Source organism: Thamnophis sirtalis, unplaced genomic scaffold, assembly GCF_051295495.1.
Source record: "Thamnophis sirtalis isolate CommonGarterSnake01/CBP01778 unplaced genomic scaffold, rThaSir2_p1.2 scaffold_2, whole genome shotgun sequence".
Classification (NCBI taxonomy): domain Eukaryota; kingdom Metazoa; phylum Chordata; class Lepidosauria; order Squamata; family Natricidae; genus Thamnophis; species Thamnophis sirtalis.
In genome coordinates, this window is record NW_028261382.1 from 152,729,871 (window position 1) to 152,746,737 (window position 16,867).

Below are 16,867 nucleotides of genomic sequence, written 5' to 3' on the forward strand. Positions count from 1 at the left end.
CACCTAAAAACTCACATATTCACAATGAGATTAGCTTGGATGGATTAGAGTCCATCAACCTGTGGCCCCAACTCTGTGGAACACTCTACCACAAGGGTGGGATCTATGCTCACCTTTTTGGCCTACTGGAAGGGGAGTAAAGTTTGGCTCTGCCCCATAGATTGGGGCCCCGAGGGGAGTGCTAATCACTAAAGGTGGTTGACAAGGTAAGAAGACTTCATCTCTGTGCTGTCCATCTCCTGGTTCTGGATTTTTTTCCCCATAGTGTTAAATTGCATATTTTTGTATTTTTTAATTTACATAGTTTAAACATTTTAATTACTTTTTAGTTATCTTTTTATGATATATAAGGCATACAGAATTGCCCTATTAGAGAAATGGGTGGCATATAAATTTAATAAATGAACCTGCAAAAGAAATTTACTCTGAATGAATTCAAGTGAGGAGTAGATTGAGGTCAGAGAGAAGCCAAATGGAAGAAGTGTAACATGTGAAAATGAAATTCAACCTTACCGCTTACAGTCTACATTTAAATGCTGCTTATTTAAAGAAAAAAAAAAACCATTATTGATAATAGCCCATAGTTAATTTTCAAGTTCTTAAGCATTTACTTCAGTAACACATTTCTCATTTTTAGTGATTGCATCTTAAGCATTGATTATATCTTAAGAATCATAACAACATATTTTAAAGGAGGTAATTAAAATTTAGCTACAGTAATTTACTGTAGCTAAAACACTACTGTAAGTTGTCTGGAGATTATCCTACAGGAGCTTGGCAAATACCTAAGCATTCCTTCTGGTTGAAATGCAAAATGATATACATCAGAGTATGGTGGAATATAAATTGTGTAATTTCCTCTTCAAGAAAATTTGCACCTCTTCCTAGTTTTCCATCTAAGTATTAATAAGGCCTAGCTCGTTTTAGCTGTTGGGACTGAAGCCAGCTACTTGCTGCCACCTACTGAAGCACAATGCAAATAAATGAAATTATTCCAGAGGTGTGCATAAAATAATGCAATATATAGGAGTTATATTTTGCACGTTAGTGTGCTATCTTATCTTAAGTAAAAAGGTAAGTCATTTCTGTTATAAACAAATATATTCATATTTTTGATCTATTCTATACAAATTTAACATCTGGCATTCGAAAGTGTTTGAAGCACACATGTTATACGTTACACTTTACTGCCAACATAAACTGCTTCTTGGGACCTATGGCAAATATCTGTCATTAATTCACCCTTTCAACTAATTTCCCTTAATCCCAGCAGGGTTTCCCAACTCTATTATTAAACTTTCCAGCTGGTGCCAGATTGAATCAGAAAGAATAATTTGTTTAATATTCTCTTCGTGAGTCCATAGGTGATTCTAAAAAACTTTTCAAGTATCAATGGTTTAGTATTTCTGTTATAGCCAATTAACGTTATACATAAATGTTATCCCATTCCGAATCTACATACAGTATATGTTGATTTACTTATATTCTGACAGGACAGGCTCCCAGACCACCTTTTAGAAATATTTTTTGTTTCATATGTGAGATTACTCATATAGGCGGAGCTGAAAAACTTCAATGGATAAATGAAACTATTTAAGAAGAATTCCTGCACACACAAATAATCCCTTCATTTCCAATAGAATATAATAGAATTAGATTGTAGCTATTCAAATTAAGAACACTCAATGAACTGATGAGTATCCAATGTCGCATGAGTCATAACTTGAGAAGCATGTAAATGTTTTAATCTTTTCAAGTGAAGGAAGGCTTGGAATTGGTCATACAATGTAGGACAGTGCAGTTGCAAAGGATTTTAAGGATCTTATATAATGTGACGAAAACCAATTAAACCATCCTCGATAGATAGCTCTTTATACAGGAAAATTGTTCAACCGATGTATATCTATCAGCAGACCCTTATATATTTCTGGTAACAAATTACAAAAACTAACGATAGTTAAATGATTAAAAAAAAAAAGATCTGTGATAAGAAGTACTACATATCCAAAAGGAATTAAAAATGAATGTGGTAGAAACCTCCCGACTTAAAAAGAATGAGCACATCCATAAAATTACTAGGGCAGAAATAGAAGGCCCAAATAATAATTAGATATATATTGTCTCCTGTTTGAAATTTTTATCTTCACGCATTACAAATAGTCACAAACAATTACGTCAACAAACTTGTACAAAATATCTTTGAAAAACTCTCCAAACTTATTACTTTTGGAAGGTAAGGCATCTCAATTTTGGAAAGCAATTTTTTTTTGCAAAAATGGAGGTGTTTTTGCTGAAGCCTGCAAAGTGCTTCTGGGGGCCAGGTAGGACAAAAACTTTCTTTTCTTACTTACCTCTTCGAAATCTTGGTGCGTCTTATACACTAGTGGATCTTATAGTCCGAAATCTATGGTATACTGTGAGTTGGAAGACACATCTGGCAAATGTTTCCCAACTTTAGATAATTAATCCAGAATAGAAGTCCAAATTGATAATGCAAACAGCAAGAAATGAAATGACTTCAATAAATGTGTAGGAATATTTAGCAATTTTGCTTAATACAATTTCATCTTATATGTATATTAATGAGAATATTCCAACTTGACAATATTGTATTAAGAGCTATTTATACAAAAATCATACGCTATATGCATGTGCACACCTGTGCCTTAATAAAATTAAGCAAAAGCAGAACTGTTTCTATTGTTTGGCAGTGACGTTTCTAAAAAAAAATAAGACAATGGGGAAGATAACAATTTTTTCACATAAGAGATAATTAAAGAGAAAATGAAAGTAAAACAGAAGCTGAAAACAAGGGTGGACAACATTTCCATACTAACACAACTGCTTCTGATGTAGGAGCCTTTAAGCAAATCCCTCAAATTAAAATGCTGTTAATTTAAAGCAGTATACAAATGATTTTTATGCAATTTTACAGACATATGTATATACTTTGTTGCTAGAAGTTGAGGAACAGATAGCATATAAAGTTAATAAATACATTTTTAACTTGTGAGCCCTTTTTAAAATAAGTAGCTGATCCTTCAACAAAGAATGTACCATATTTTTCCGAGTACCTTTTTCCCCTCAAAATGAGGCTGAAAACCTGGATGCATCTTATTCACTGAATACAGCATTTTTTGCCTCCCGAAACCCCACCCCTTCCCCAAAATATCCATGCATAGCCTTTAGGAGGCTTCCAGAATGCTCCTGGGGGTTGGGGAGGGCAGAAATGAGTGAAAACAGGCCATTTTTGGCTCGTTTTTGGCCCCCGCACCGCCCAGGAGCACTCTACAAGCCTCCTAAATGCTATTTATGCCCTTTTAGGGGGGGAAATGGGCCTGTTTTCACAAAAAACGGGCCATTTTTGGGTGGTCTGCAGAGTGCAAAAACGTTTTTTTTTTTTAAATGCCTCTTTAAAATCTTGGCACGTCTTATACTCCGAAAAATATGGTATGTGAAAGGAGTTACTCTAAAATTTCAAAACCAAGTTTTCTTCAACATGGAAATTCCCACATAATTTTCATCCTCATCCTGCCATCACATGATACTTCCATTTCCTTATATAATTGCTTAATTGTTTCCCCCATCACAAATTCATGGGATCCATGCCAACTGAAGAAAAAAATATTTTACAATCTAGAATCAGTATAATCATGATAAGGGATTTAGACTACATAAGTGCAAGTAGTGTATTACTGTTGTGATTTTCAAGATCAGGTTCTATGGGATTATATAAACTAATTTAGCTAATGCAGGTAGTCGTTGACTTATGACCAAAATTGCACCCAAAATTTCTGTTGTTAAGCAAGTTTTGCCCCATATTATGACTTTTCTTGTCCCAGCTGTTAAATGAATGATTAGCAAATAATAAGTTAATAACCCGGTTGTTGAGTGAATCTGGTTTCCCATTGACTTTGCTTGTTAGCTCACCTGACCTTGGGACGCAGCAATGGTCGTAAGTATGAACCAGTTGCCAAACATCTGAATTTAGATCACACGATCACAGGGATGCAAAGGTTGTAACAAGGAAAATGATCACTTTTTCCAGTACCGTTGTAACTTTGAACGGTCACTAAATGAACTGTTGTAAGTTGAGGACTACCAGTACACAAACTGCAAAACAGAAATGAAATCTTAACACTGTTTTAGAAATATTTTTGGCAAAGGCTAAGAATGGTCATCTGACTTTTACACTAATTTAATGATACATGTAATGACACATTTTATTATATGCTTCCCAGCCAAACTGCCCCAAACAGTGCCTTGAAAGAAATCAGCACTGGTCCTTTGACTTTCATTTTTCTAATCCTTGCTCAGAAAAGAGAAAAATCTTGAAAATAGGGCCCGCATAAGAAGATGCATGACAGCAGGGTGAAGAAGACCCAGAAAAATGACTTGATACTAATGAACAGAGAAAACTAAACCAACGAAGTGGAAGTAGTATGAGCATTAACAGAAAGTGACCAAGTAATGCTTGAATGCTTGATTAGAAAGAGACTAGAAGGATTGGGGGGTGGGGGGGGCAGAGAATTCCCCAAGAAAGGCACTATAGCAAATTACCTCGGTATCATACTAAGATGCACAGTAATGACAGAAAGCTCTAAGTAAATCAAAGGCAATTTTACTTTTAAGCCAAATATAAATGAATAAATATTGTGAATTTAAGGATAGTCATAATGCTTTATGCTTTGTTCATAAAGATTATGCACAAAAATTGCAATTAAATATGATCCTTCACAGAAACTTATTGTGTAATTTTATATAAAAAGCAAAATACAGGGAGAAAACATATTTATATTTTTATGTTTTGCTTTCTTCCTATTTTTTCCCCATTGTATTTTTTTTTCATTTTCTGTCTGTCTGAATAAGAGTTAATTTTATTCATTTTTTAAAAATAGCGTAACAGAACTATAAAAATGAAAGAGGCTGTTTAGGTTATCAAATCAAACACATTCTTTTATGTAGAAATCCCAGTTAAAATATTCACAAAAGAGGACCATTCAGCCTCTACTTGAAAGGTAAATGATGCTATGTGGCTTTATGATTACCAATCAGCAAAGACACCTCACACACACACACTAAATATAACAATAATAAAAACTTGGTCCCTCCAAGTCCTGAGCCTCAATAAGACAAGAAACCTCCTTCAAATCTGCCTACCACCTATCTCCTGGCCCCAGGCATATTTTCCCTTTTGGTAACCCTGTATTCTGCCTTGCAGCAAGCATTCATTCACCCAGCTGCCTTCTCTTCCAATTCTTACACCAACCTTTCACCTTCTGCTGTCTCCTTTTTTGAACCAGCTTTTCTGGTAAATCTTTCCTACTAACCCCCCACCCTCTTTCCAAAGTCTTCAGAAAGCTGTGCTGTCTTTGTACAGCTTTATGAAGCACGGCAGGGTGCAGGATGACCAAACTGGCAGCGATGGTGTGAATGTAGGTGGAAGCAGGAAGTTGGAAGCAGTCCCTTACCTTATTGAGGCTTCGGGCTGAAAAGGACCAATGGAATGGCTTGGATTGGAATGGGCATTCACGTAGTGACCCCCAATTCTCCATTAACAACTGCAACAGGGAATACTGGGATTGCCGTCAAAAATTGGTGTTGCCATGTTGACATCTCATTTTATAACCACATTAACTTACACTGGCAATCCCGTTTCCAATTGTGATCACGAGTCAAGGACTATCTATACCAGAAGTTTTGTTTCGATTTTGCAAATTAACAACCAGCTTACCCAGTCTTAAATACTGTATTAAAGAGTCTACTACTCTTGATCTCAGTGGAAGTATGCAAGATGATGGGTGCATCCATACATTCAATGGGAGAATGTTACATTTTTGGAAATGTGGATGTTTCAGATGACTAAAGATTCTGCCACAGGGTCAGTGCAGAAGTTAAATAGACCAAACACATTCCTGCCTCACCCCTCTGTGTGTGTGTGCGTTCGTGCGTGTGTGTACAGTATGTATTTTCTGAGAGAAATCTTGCGGATTTTATCTTCCTTAATAGGACTAATCTGCATTTCCAGCTTGCCACAGAATGAGGACAAGCTACCTATCATTTCAGGAGCAGAAATGACCGACTGTTGTCTTTAGCTCATAGCTAGGCTACTGAGAAGTTCACCTCTGCCCAAGCTGTTTTGCTCCCCATCAACAGTACTGTTTCTACTCTGCTGATGTAAGCAAAGTAATTCTGCTGCACTTACTTCCATCTTACTCAAATGCTTTCACTCCAATTCTGAGAGCTACACCTCCCCCCCCCCCCCCCCCGCTCTTTGATGGGCCTTTCATACAGTATTGAGCTGCCTGCAATGAAAATCTGTACCCTTTTCCTCTCGTAATTAAGTACTGGAAGAGTTACTTCACCCTCCCTTCCCCCAACTATCTCTCAAAATATATGCTCACAGAATGGAAAGTCAACTGTCATAGAGGAAAAGGAGAAGAGGGAAGTAAAACAGGGAAATCCACTAATCAGAAGTTTTCTGACCAGAACTCCTGGGCAGTTCTGTGGTCAAAAAGAAGGAAAAGACTGAAATTGTTTAAAAAGGGAATGATTAACCTATTTTCATTCATAGCTGATTTATAAACAGAGACAAACAGTTGAACATTGCAGTGTAGAAAAGTTCTTAAATAGGTATCAGTTGTGCATCAGGAAAAGAAAATCTCAATGGAATGTCATATTTTGAGGGTTTTTTTCCCCCTCAGTTATTTCTGAATACAGTCAGACAACTTGAACTAAGAAACTGACATATAAGGCTGGTTTCCACTTATTTATTGAATAAATTATTCAATTTATTAATATATTTCTCCATTGAACAATTAACTACAAGAATGTGATCTGTAGTTGAATTCCTCCATTAAATCCACTTGTTCATTCCAATTGTGTCATTTAGTTCCATTCCATCTTGGAGCTCTTGGGTCTCATGCTTAGCATACAATTTGGTTACTACCCACAAAAAGCTATAAAATCAATAATTAGCAAGATCTGTTATTTTTTCTGTATATTGGGTCTACTATAGCAATCCCCGTCAAGTCATCTGAGTTATGTCACAATCAGTTAACGATAGTGAATAGAGTTGCTAATAGAAGCCCCCACGCCCATGTTCATTTGTGTAGAACAAAATCACTACTGAAGGCTTTCTTCACCTTTGGAGATTCATCAATTTAATCATTACTGCCCAGAAAAATGATGGCCAGCTAGTCAATACATCGATATCTGGGGCATCTCTATTTAACTCAATATCAGGATACGCATATAGAGCAAAACGAAGTAAAGCAAAATAAAGAGAACCAAAGCAAAACAAAACAAATTGTCCTTGCCAGAATTGCTAAAGTTTATCGTGTCACTTCCTGGAATTGAAGTGCAACACATATAAAGGGCTTCATGTGGAAAGAAGTTAATGAAAAGCAATGGCATAGTCCAGTGTTTCTCAACCTCAGCAACTTTCAGATGTGAAGACTTCACTTCATGTAGCCAGCATGCTTACTGGTGAATCTGGCAGATGAAGTCTAAACGTATTAAAGCTGCTGGTGTTGAGAAATACTTGTCCAGTAAAAGAGCATAACTCCAGCATTATTTTTAGAGCAAGAAAGATACAGTTATCTGTTGTAGCAGTATTGTTTGTATGTTGTGGCCCTAACTCTTTGAAGTGACAACTTGAAGCTTTTTATTTTTATTACCATTTGTTATTATTAGGTCAAATTCAAAAGATGCAATGACAGATGAAACCAAGCCAACTTTCTGTGCAGAAATAACTTGCCTTCTTATCTGAATTTGTGTCACTCAAAGAAAACAAACCAAGTGTGAGAATGGTCATAAGTCAGTTTTTCAATGCCATTTTAAGTTCCATTGGTTGTTAAAAAAATCATTGTAAGTTGAGGACTACTTATAAGTGTGAAATAGAACAAATGTTCCATTTTTAAATTTTAATGTAAAGCTGAGACGGAGCCATACTTCTATTACAGAACATACAGAGCATTTACAATGTATTGTATTTTTGGACAACAGAGTTTAAATTTTAGTTAGGTGTTCTTTCTTGGATTTCTAATTTTTTTACAATTCAAGCAAAACAAAATTTAAACATAAATAAACTGCAACCTCTCTTATCCAATATTTTATTTAAGGCCTTGTTCTGACTATTTACTAATCAATTGTATATGTTCCCCCGTCAGGCCTGGGGATAAGGATAGCTACCCCTCCCGAATGATGAATGTATGTTGCCTACTATTTTATTATATGTTTGTATCTTAATGTCTGTATTCCCCCTTCCCGGTTTTGTGTGAGCCGCCCTGAGTCCCCTCAGGGAAAAGGGCGGCCTACAAATACTAATAAAACTCATAAACTCATTCTAATCAGTGTTTGGAAAGGTTAACTGGAAATCAACTTGATTTAATTTTTAAGCAATATTTTGGTACTTCTGTCTCAATATGCTGCTGCATTCAAATAAAGCCTTTGGCTTAGGAGCACAGAGGAAGACATCAGGAAGAAAACAAAAACAATCACTATTTGTCTGTGAAAAATAAATAACTTGTCTGAAAAGTCTACAACAGGAAAACCACTACAACAGAACTGAAGGATGCTATATTTTCCATGCATCTTCCCCCCCCCCTCCAATCTCAACTACAAACATATTTCATTTCATCTATCAGTAACAATCTTTTATACAGTGTGTTCCAAAGTACAAAAACCGATTGTTAGATATAAATCATATTCCTCCAACTGTCATACCAATTGTTTGATATAAATCACACAGTCACTTAGGGATCATTATCCGATAACTCTTGCTTTTTTTCTCCAGCTTAGAAAAAAAAATCAAAACTTAAACTTTACACAGGTATTAAGGTCTTTTACAATAATTGCTTAAGCTTTACATGAAGTAGATATATGTTCTGACCTAGGATTCCCCCAAAAACACGAGGCAGAGTCCTGGTCACAACAAAACCCCTTTTATTAAACAAACGTTAATTCCTCACATTCACATTCAGCAAGACCTGGCAAGCAGTCTTTCAAAGGAATATTTATGACTACAGACCTTACCTATCTTGGAAATAGTTTTCAAATGAGGTGCTGTGCAAGGAAAGACTGGGCACAGAATCTCTGAGATTCACGGACAGATCTTTACACTCCTGAAATGAATCTAACGACCGAACGAATTATTTCCTGCTCCTCTTTTATTTCCTATGGGAGGGCCAATGACTTTCCTCCTGTCTATCCTGATTTCTGAGTTATTATTTTCTTCTGGCAGCTCTGCGCATGCACACACTGGGAGCAGGCTCCAACTGTTCCCCTGCCTCACTACTGCTCCAGAGGCACCTGATCAATGCCAGATGGCCTTTGCCATCTCTGCCTCCGACGCAGAGCCCCCATCTGAGCCTTCCCCAGGCTCCAGGACTGGCCCATGCTCCTCCCCAACCTCCTCACTGTCTGACTGGTGGGTACAATGTGGCCCTAAGCAGATTTAACTGAAAATGAACCTCATAGTATACTGTAGAATAAGAGTTCCTATACTCAGAAGTATAATCTTTGTTTCATTTTTAATTGTGATTGGCTGAAGCAAGAAACTCAAATACACATTTAACATTGCCAAAGAAATGAACATACTGTATATGTGCAGAATATTCAGGTGTGTTTCAGGTGTGAATCTTCCTATGTCTTCCCAATAATCCATCTCTTCCTACCCATAGTTGCTGCTGCCATTTTTCTTTGCCTTCATCCCCTCTACCTGTCCATGAGCCAACAGCAAGAACAGCAAGTAAAGTGTTGGTTAGTTATTGCACATTAATTCCCCCCCCTCCTGTCATTAACTGTTACTCAAAGTAGACCAGCAAATAAGCAACGGAAGTGACAACCCGAAGCAGACCAAAAGCCTCTATTTGACAGCGGCTCAAGACAGGCTAAGAAGTACATGTGACAATGGCTCAAGAACAGGACAAAAGTACCTGTGACAGTGGCTCAAAACCAGGACAAAGTATTCCCATTTGTCCAAGAACTGACAAGTAATGCAGCCTTCTTATTACAGTCCTATTCATGATTTCAGCAAAGTTGAACCTTAGAGTTGGCTTTTGCATTTTTTAGAGTTCAGAATACAGAAGAAAGGGGCTACAGGAGTTGGTCATGGGGAAGGATAATTGAGGATCAAGTGACTTAATATTGTATGTTAGCGGAAGTCTTTCCAGTTACTTTAATCCTCGGTGTAGAAACAAGTCAGCTTGTGGAACAACTGTAAAATAGTGATTAAGGGACAAAATTGGTTCAAATCTGCCCTCAATTACAGTGTTACATGGATGCATTTAGGCAAATTACTATCCTTTAGTTGTTTTCTCTAGTTGGAATAAAAAGACAGATGCAAGCAGAAGAAATTCATCATCGTCACCACCACCACCAATCCCAATTATAAAAGCTCTTACAATCGAGACATAAAACATCTTGGAAGGAAACAGTGTACAGATAGTTATTGACTTACAAACACTCATTTTACAATTATTTCATGTTGTGACAGCCATGGAATGTGTGTTTTGTGGCCCATGAAGCATTCCTGACCATGGTAAGTGGTGATACAGTGCCCCCAGGATCACATGACCATATCCTGAACACAGCAGCTTTATGACTCATTGCAGCACTTTGCAGCACATGACAATTCACTTAATGACCACAGTGTTTGTTTAAGGATCTCAGTGAAAAAGTCAGAAAAGTGTTTCTGATCATGTGGGTATCTCAATTTATGACCAGATTTCCGATCCCAATTATCATCATAAATCAAAGACTATGTATATCTAAATTAACTTAACAGATATGATCAAAAGCAGTGATTCCCAAATGGTTGTCTATAAAAATCTACTACCTGGTTTGTCCCAGATTCCCTGTAGTCACTAGCCAAAGTTTACTCACCAAATCATCCTACCTCATTCTCATACTCCTGCTGCCTCTCCACATTCATGGCCAGTTATCTAATGAGACCAGACCCATCCCAAATCAGCTCCTGAGTGTTCAAAGCAAACCAGCTATACAAGCCAGAAATGATCACTGGTAGTGAGTTAATCCATCTGCTTGCTGCCTACTACAAAAAACTGGTTCTTATGCAAGTGATAAAACAGTGATGTGAATACTAACATTTTAAAAAATGACAACAGTGAACAAGTTACCAACTGCCAGTCTAAGCTGTGATCTCACACAAACAAACCCAAAAGGAAAGTGTGATTTAGAAATTATAAAGATGGGAATTTAAACATGAGACTTCCCTGAACCCACTCTTAGAATTCATATTTGTTTTACTGAGTATCATCTTAACCAACAAGTTCTGACAAGATTTATTGTTATTATTGCAATGGATACACTAAAAATCAAGTGGTTAATATTTAATTTTGGGGGGGAAATGCACTAAATGCATTTTATTCGCCTCTGGACATACAGTCTTAGGCTCTTTAAGACTAAAATGTTGCGAGGTAATCTTTCATTGGATAGCTCTTACATTTTCCAAACATTCATCTGAGAAAAGATTATTATAGAAAAGACAACAGTATTTGGGCTACGATAGTTCACATGTAATTTATAGTGGACAGTTAAAATATTTGACCAAATTTATATAAGCAGCAAGGTTCTAGATCCATTTCATACCTTTAATTGAGTTGTCATCACAAAAGGGAATGATGCTTTGAAGATAAAATTTAACTAATTTGATGCTATATTTTGATTAGTAGTCTCAATTTATCTAAAAGTTTAGTGTTCACAATGACCTGATTTGTTGATACAGACCAATGTTGTACTGTGCACTTAAATGATAAAGCAACAAATCTATTTATATGGAGTAACACTGAAGATTCATTCAGATATAGTAAATCTATCTCAAATTATTTATTTTTAGCTGCTTCTTACCCTTCCTGGCAAGTTGCTCCTCCAATATCATTATGGCAACTACTGCTAATGGCAAAGCTTAGAACAATAAGCCTGCAGGACAGTCCTTGCCAGGGACATATGGGTGAACCATATGATGTCTTCTTGCAGCCTACTTTTTCTCCTTCTACCATATGTCAAAAGTACTAAGAAGCAAGACTTTGTCAATTACATGTCTGCTGAGGTCATTTTCAGGTTATCAGGAGTTAACACTTGATAATAAATCTATGTAATCAGATGTGCTTTTAAAATTATAAAATTATGGCATCAAGATTAAAACTTTTTACTTCAGATGAAGAAATAAAAAATTGAGTTATCCTGACAAATAGAAAGAGGGCACATCCAATTTTCCAAATTACTGTATTGTCAGTTATTTTTTCAAGCATGAACAAAAATATTTAGCTGCAAAAAAAATCTTAAAATAACTAGAATGTTTTAAATGTTCTGGAAAATAAAAATAGGAAGCCTAAAGTTTAAAGAAAAACAAATGACAACAGCCTATTATGAAATTTAATTTATGCTACATTTTTTTTCCTTTCAGATACGGTTCTTGATGTTTTCTCAGCTTGCGTACTTTTGATGAAAGCAATTCATCAATATTTCTGCAGTACTAACACAATCTAGTGGGCTAAGGATGACATGTTTAACACAGATGGAAAATAGTATTTGCACAGTTGTACTTGTAATGTTTATTTCAACTTGTGTCAGAGTTTAAAGGCTTGGGAAAATATTTTGAAATACTGACAGATGTACAATCACATGGCATCTTGTTTCACAAGTTCACAAGTAACAGTTTTCAAAATTTGTTTCCTTGGACATGAACAGGGTTGAGGAATTGTTTCAACCTGCCTCTTTGGATCTGGCAGAGAAGGAAGGTACCATGAGCTAGGGACCTACATGTGCCTCCTCTGATGGGAAAATCCACCATATAGAACAGGGGTGTCAACTCAATTTCATTGAGGGCACATCAGGGTTATGTTTGACTGCAGGGGGCCGAGTGGGTGTGGCTGGGTTGGCTATGGCCAGCTCGATGTCCTGCCCTCTGCCAGAGAAAGCGGGAGGGCTATGCGTGGCCCTTTCAAGCTGTTTTCACTGACAAGAGGCACTGCGGGCCAGTCTCTCAGTGTTTCCAGGGCAGCCCCACGGGTCAGTTCTAACTACCTCATGGGCTGGATCTAGCCCACAGGCCTTGAGATTGACACCCCTGATATAGAACATCCTTCACCCCAAAATTAGATTAGCTCTATAAATTTTTATATTCAAAGACCTTCAAGACCTGTTTATATTATCAGGCCTGGGACTTGATAGCTCCATTGTTGAGATGCCATTCTTATCGTCCCTTCATCTGGGATTGTATCTTTGGTTTTATGATATTTATTGATATGGATTTTTATACTTTATAACTGTTATAACTTTTACAATTGTTATTTTATCTGATGGTTGTGTACTGCCCAGAGTAACTTTAAGGGGGGGGGGTTAGGGGGATATAAATCTGATAGACAGACAAATGATAGTCTTCAGAGTCCAAATATAAAATATTATTGAGGCTACAGTTTATTTGATTGGATTAGACTTGTTAAACTTGCATGGTGAATTCTACAGTGTAACAAATGATTGACATTCTCTGTTGAGTGAACTCATAATTACTTCCATACTACTTTAATACTTTTAATGCTATAAAATAGCCATATACTTATTTGATCCCAAGTTATGAATCATATAATCTTGTTCTGTGTACTTTGTACCAGCAATAATTAATCTCAAACTCTATCTTCCCTTGCTTTTTTACAAGAATGCTCAAATATTGAGCATTATTAAGATATATTGAGGAATAATGTTTTTAATTAATTTTAGTAAATATTCACATATTTTAAAAATAAGCATTTCTAGGTTATCACAGAAAAATACATTTACCTAAGAATAAACCCAACTGAGCATGTGGGTTCATTCTTCTGAGTAGGCACGCACAAGGTGCACTAACATTGGCACAAATATATTGTCAAATTAGTTTATATAATATTATTGGAGACAATTATTGGAAAAACAAATTCGGAATAGCACAGCATCTATTTTCTGTCATTTTATTTCTAAACATATACAGACATGAAAAGACAACTGTAATCTTATTTAATGGATTTATTATGATAGCCCAGATAGTCTCACAGCCCCACCCTAATTTTCTTGAGCCAAAGTGATGTCATGTCCAAAGCAGCATTAAGACTTCATTGCTACAATTCCAGTGTTTTTTCTGTAGTCTCCACCCTTTCTTCATAGCATGACACTACAAAAATAAGAGGGCCATCAGTGAACTTTCTTAGGGCAGGCACAATGGAAGCAGTACATTCTATAAACTTTCACTTTCCATAATAAGGAGGTGCAATAATTCAGAAACAAATCCAGTCAAAGCAATTTCAGTAAAAACAAAACAAACTATGACAAGATTATGGTTGTCCCTGAAATCACATACTGCTGTCTTTACTAGCAAAAGAATCAGAAGAGCTTTACCAGGCTGACAATCATGCTATCTAAAGAAAGTCAAATTTATTTTAAAAAACAGCTATTGCAAGTTTATTTTACTAAAAATAGTTTTCCTTTACATTGTGCTTTACCAATATGTTCTCTTGAAGTGCAATTTCCATTATCCTCATTCATCATAGTCATGTTAATAGGAGATAATAGGAATTATGGCTGAATTCCTCTAATCAGGTTAGGAAAGGAAATCATATTTCACATTAGATATTTTACTTCCACTCAACTCTAGATTATATTAAACAATTTTATTTAAAATAATTAAAGCTAACCTATTTATACTTATTTATCTAGGAGAAAGTGCATTGAATTAGATAGAACTAAATATTTTTAAGGGAAATTCAATGGAAGATGTGGCTAGCAGTTAGCAAAATGTTAAGTATGTTAGGAACTTCTACACTAAGCCAAATACAAGATGACATAGAATAAAATCCCACTTTTCAATATTATGAAGGTACTAATCAAATGAGAAATTAAAAGCAAAACCCATGTTGACCTATTCCAACGCTCCTTTATAAATTGCACTAAGTCCAAATAGAATTTAAATACAAGCTTAAGTCTATATAAGTTAATTTACCTGTAACCATTCTTCACTTTTAGAACAATATTAATAATGTCAATGAAATCATTAAAAGGCTACAGTGAAATACCATTTTAATGTATTGCACAATTATCCTACATATTTAACTTGTATCATTTATCAACTGACTTACACTAGTTAATAAAACAAAGACAATTAAAAAAGTAATAAAAAGCTGCAAATGATATTGTGTATTTTGCAATGAAATGTAGATGCAAAATGGCATGAATGAACACTATGCATAAACAAGCTTAAAATTCAAACTTTCTCAGAAATGTAAAATAGAATAATAATACGTTTAACAGAATTTTTTTAAAAGATCACACAAGAATGTAAAATACTAGCTTCATTACTTTATATGAAATGGACAACTACTTTCCATTTAGCATTTCTCTCAAAATATACAAAATTCATTGCGACTTTTGCAATCAAATACTCAGTGGTCATCAACCAGTTTTTTTTAAAGAAAGTTGCACTCTAAAACCAGAAAAGTAACACTTCCAAACAGCACCACGATTTAAACATAATACACCATATGTTGATTCTCAGCTTACAAGTTTGCCTGCTTCTTTGCTTCCCTCTAGTTTCCTCCCCCATCCTATACATCTGATTAATACCAGCTGTTTCCCTCGATCTTTCCATTCAAGCCCGCAGAAGTCTTCTTTCTCAACTTTAAACTCCCCTCTGCAGCCGAAATACAAACAGCCACAAGGGCCTTGGGATTGGAAAGGCAAAAAGGAGGAGATAGCGCTTCCACTGCAGAGGTCCAGATCTACAATTTACTATATAACCACACCCACCGCATTGCAGAAGCCATGAGCGGGGGAGAGACGGGGTGGAAGGGGAGGGGGGCAGACTGGAGCCCACGGAGAGAGACAGAACACGATGCCACCAACCGAGTGTGCCCTCTCCTCAAAAAAGCCACGCCAGACGGGTGCCGCGAATCCTGCAAAAGAGCAGTCAAGTTGAAAGAAACCCAGGGACGTGAACAATTCTAAGTTAAACAAGCGCGGCGGAGTAAAAACCACATGGCATTTAAGGCGGGATGAAGCTACTTTTTCTTCTGCCACCAAAACTACTTCGCAGCATCGCCACAGAAGCTGAAGCATTTCTTCTTCTTTTAAAAAGTATCGACCCACCCACCAACCCCATTTATTTCCATTTCTTAGCGTTAAAAAGACCCTATCCAACTCACCGTCAATAATTAATAGAGATAATCAGGGACGGTGCTTAACTGACAGCAGTTATCACAAGGGGAAACGCATGGCTGCCGCCAGAAATCAAAAAACGAGAGCGCAGACGGCCCAAAAGAATAATTAATAGGACATTGCTACCCTTGGAAAGATAATTCCTGTAAGAATTAATAAAATAAAAACTCAGAAAGGAAAGCGAGGTTCTGCGCAGAACTCCAAAGGAGGCACCAAGACTCATCCGCGCATTTCTTTCATTTTACATACAGAACTCAATAGACTCAACTCAAGACACCCAAGCAAAGCGAAAGGGAGGAAAATCAGGCCACCGGGAGTCTTCATTACCGCCTGAACAAACCTAGCTCCGCACCATCAAGTAAATCACTGTTGAGGCTGCGGGTGTCCTATTGCCAGGGGAGTTCCCTTCAAAAAATCTGACGGGCTGGATGCAACCAGACTCGGTTTCGCGTTCGCCTGCAGTTTTTGCTAAATGTATAAACAAGAGAGACAAGCCGTTTGCACGAAGCGCGCCTGAGCAAAAGTCAACCCTGCCCCCAACTCCAGCTCCACACGGACTTCTTCCCAATTTCCCCTCGGCCGAGGAGCGTTATAAAAGAAATGACGACGCCAACATACCACCTTCCCCCTCCCCTTAATGATGCGACTCTATTCCTTCGGG

The 16,867-nt window shown here is 36.8% G+C and overlaps 1 protein-coding gene across 25 annotated transcripts in view; it reads right to left on the minus strand.

Moving 5' to 3' along the window:
- The window catches only part of EPB41L3 (erythrocyte membrane protein band 4.1 like 3), a 157,511-nt gene that overhangs the window by 83,445 nt on the left and 57,199 nt on the right, over positions 1 to 16,867 (minus strand). The window contains exon 1 of one of the 25 annotated variants that reach the window (XM_087707227.1): positions 15,553 to 15,696. The exons of the other annotated variants lie outside the window; for them this stretch is intronic. The gene's annotated coding sequence lies outside the window, so the exon portion shown is untranslated. Of the gene's footprint in view, positions 1 to 15,552; positions 15,697 to 16,867 lie in introns of those variants that run through there. 25 annotated transcript variants of the gene reach the window in all.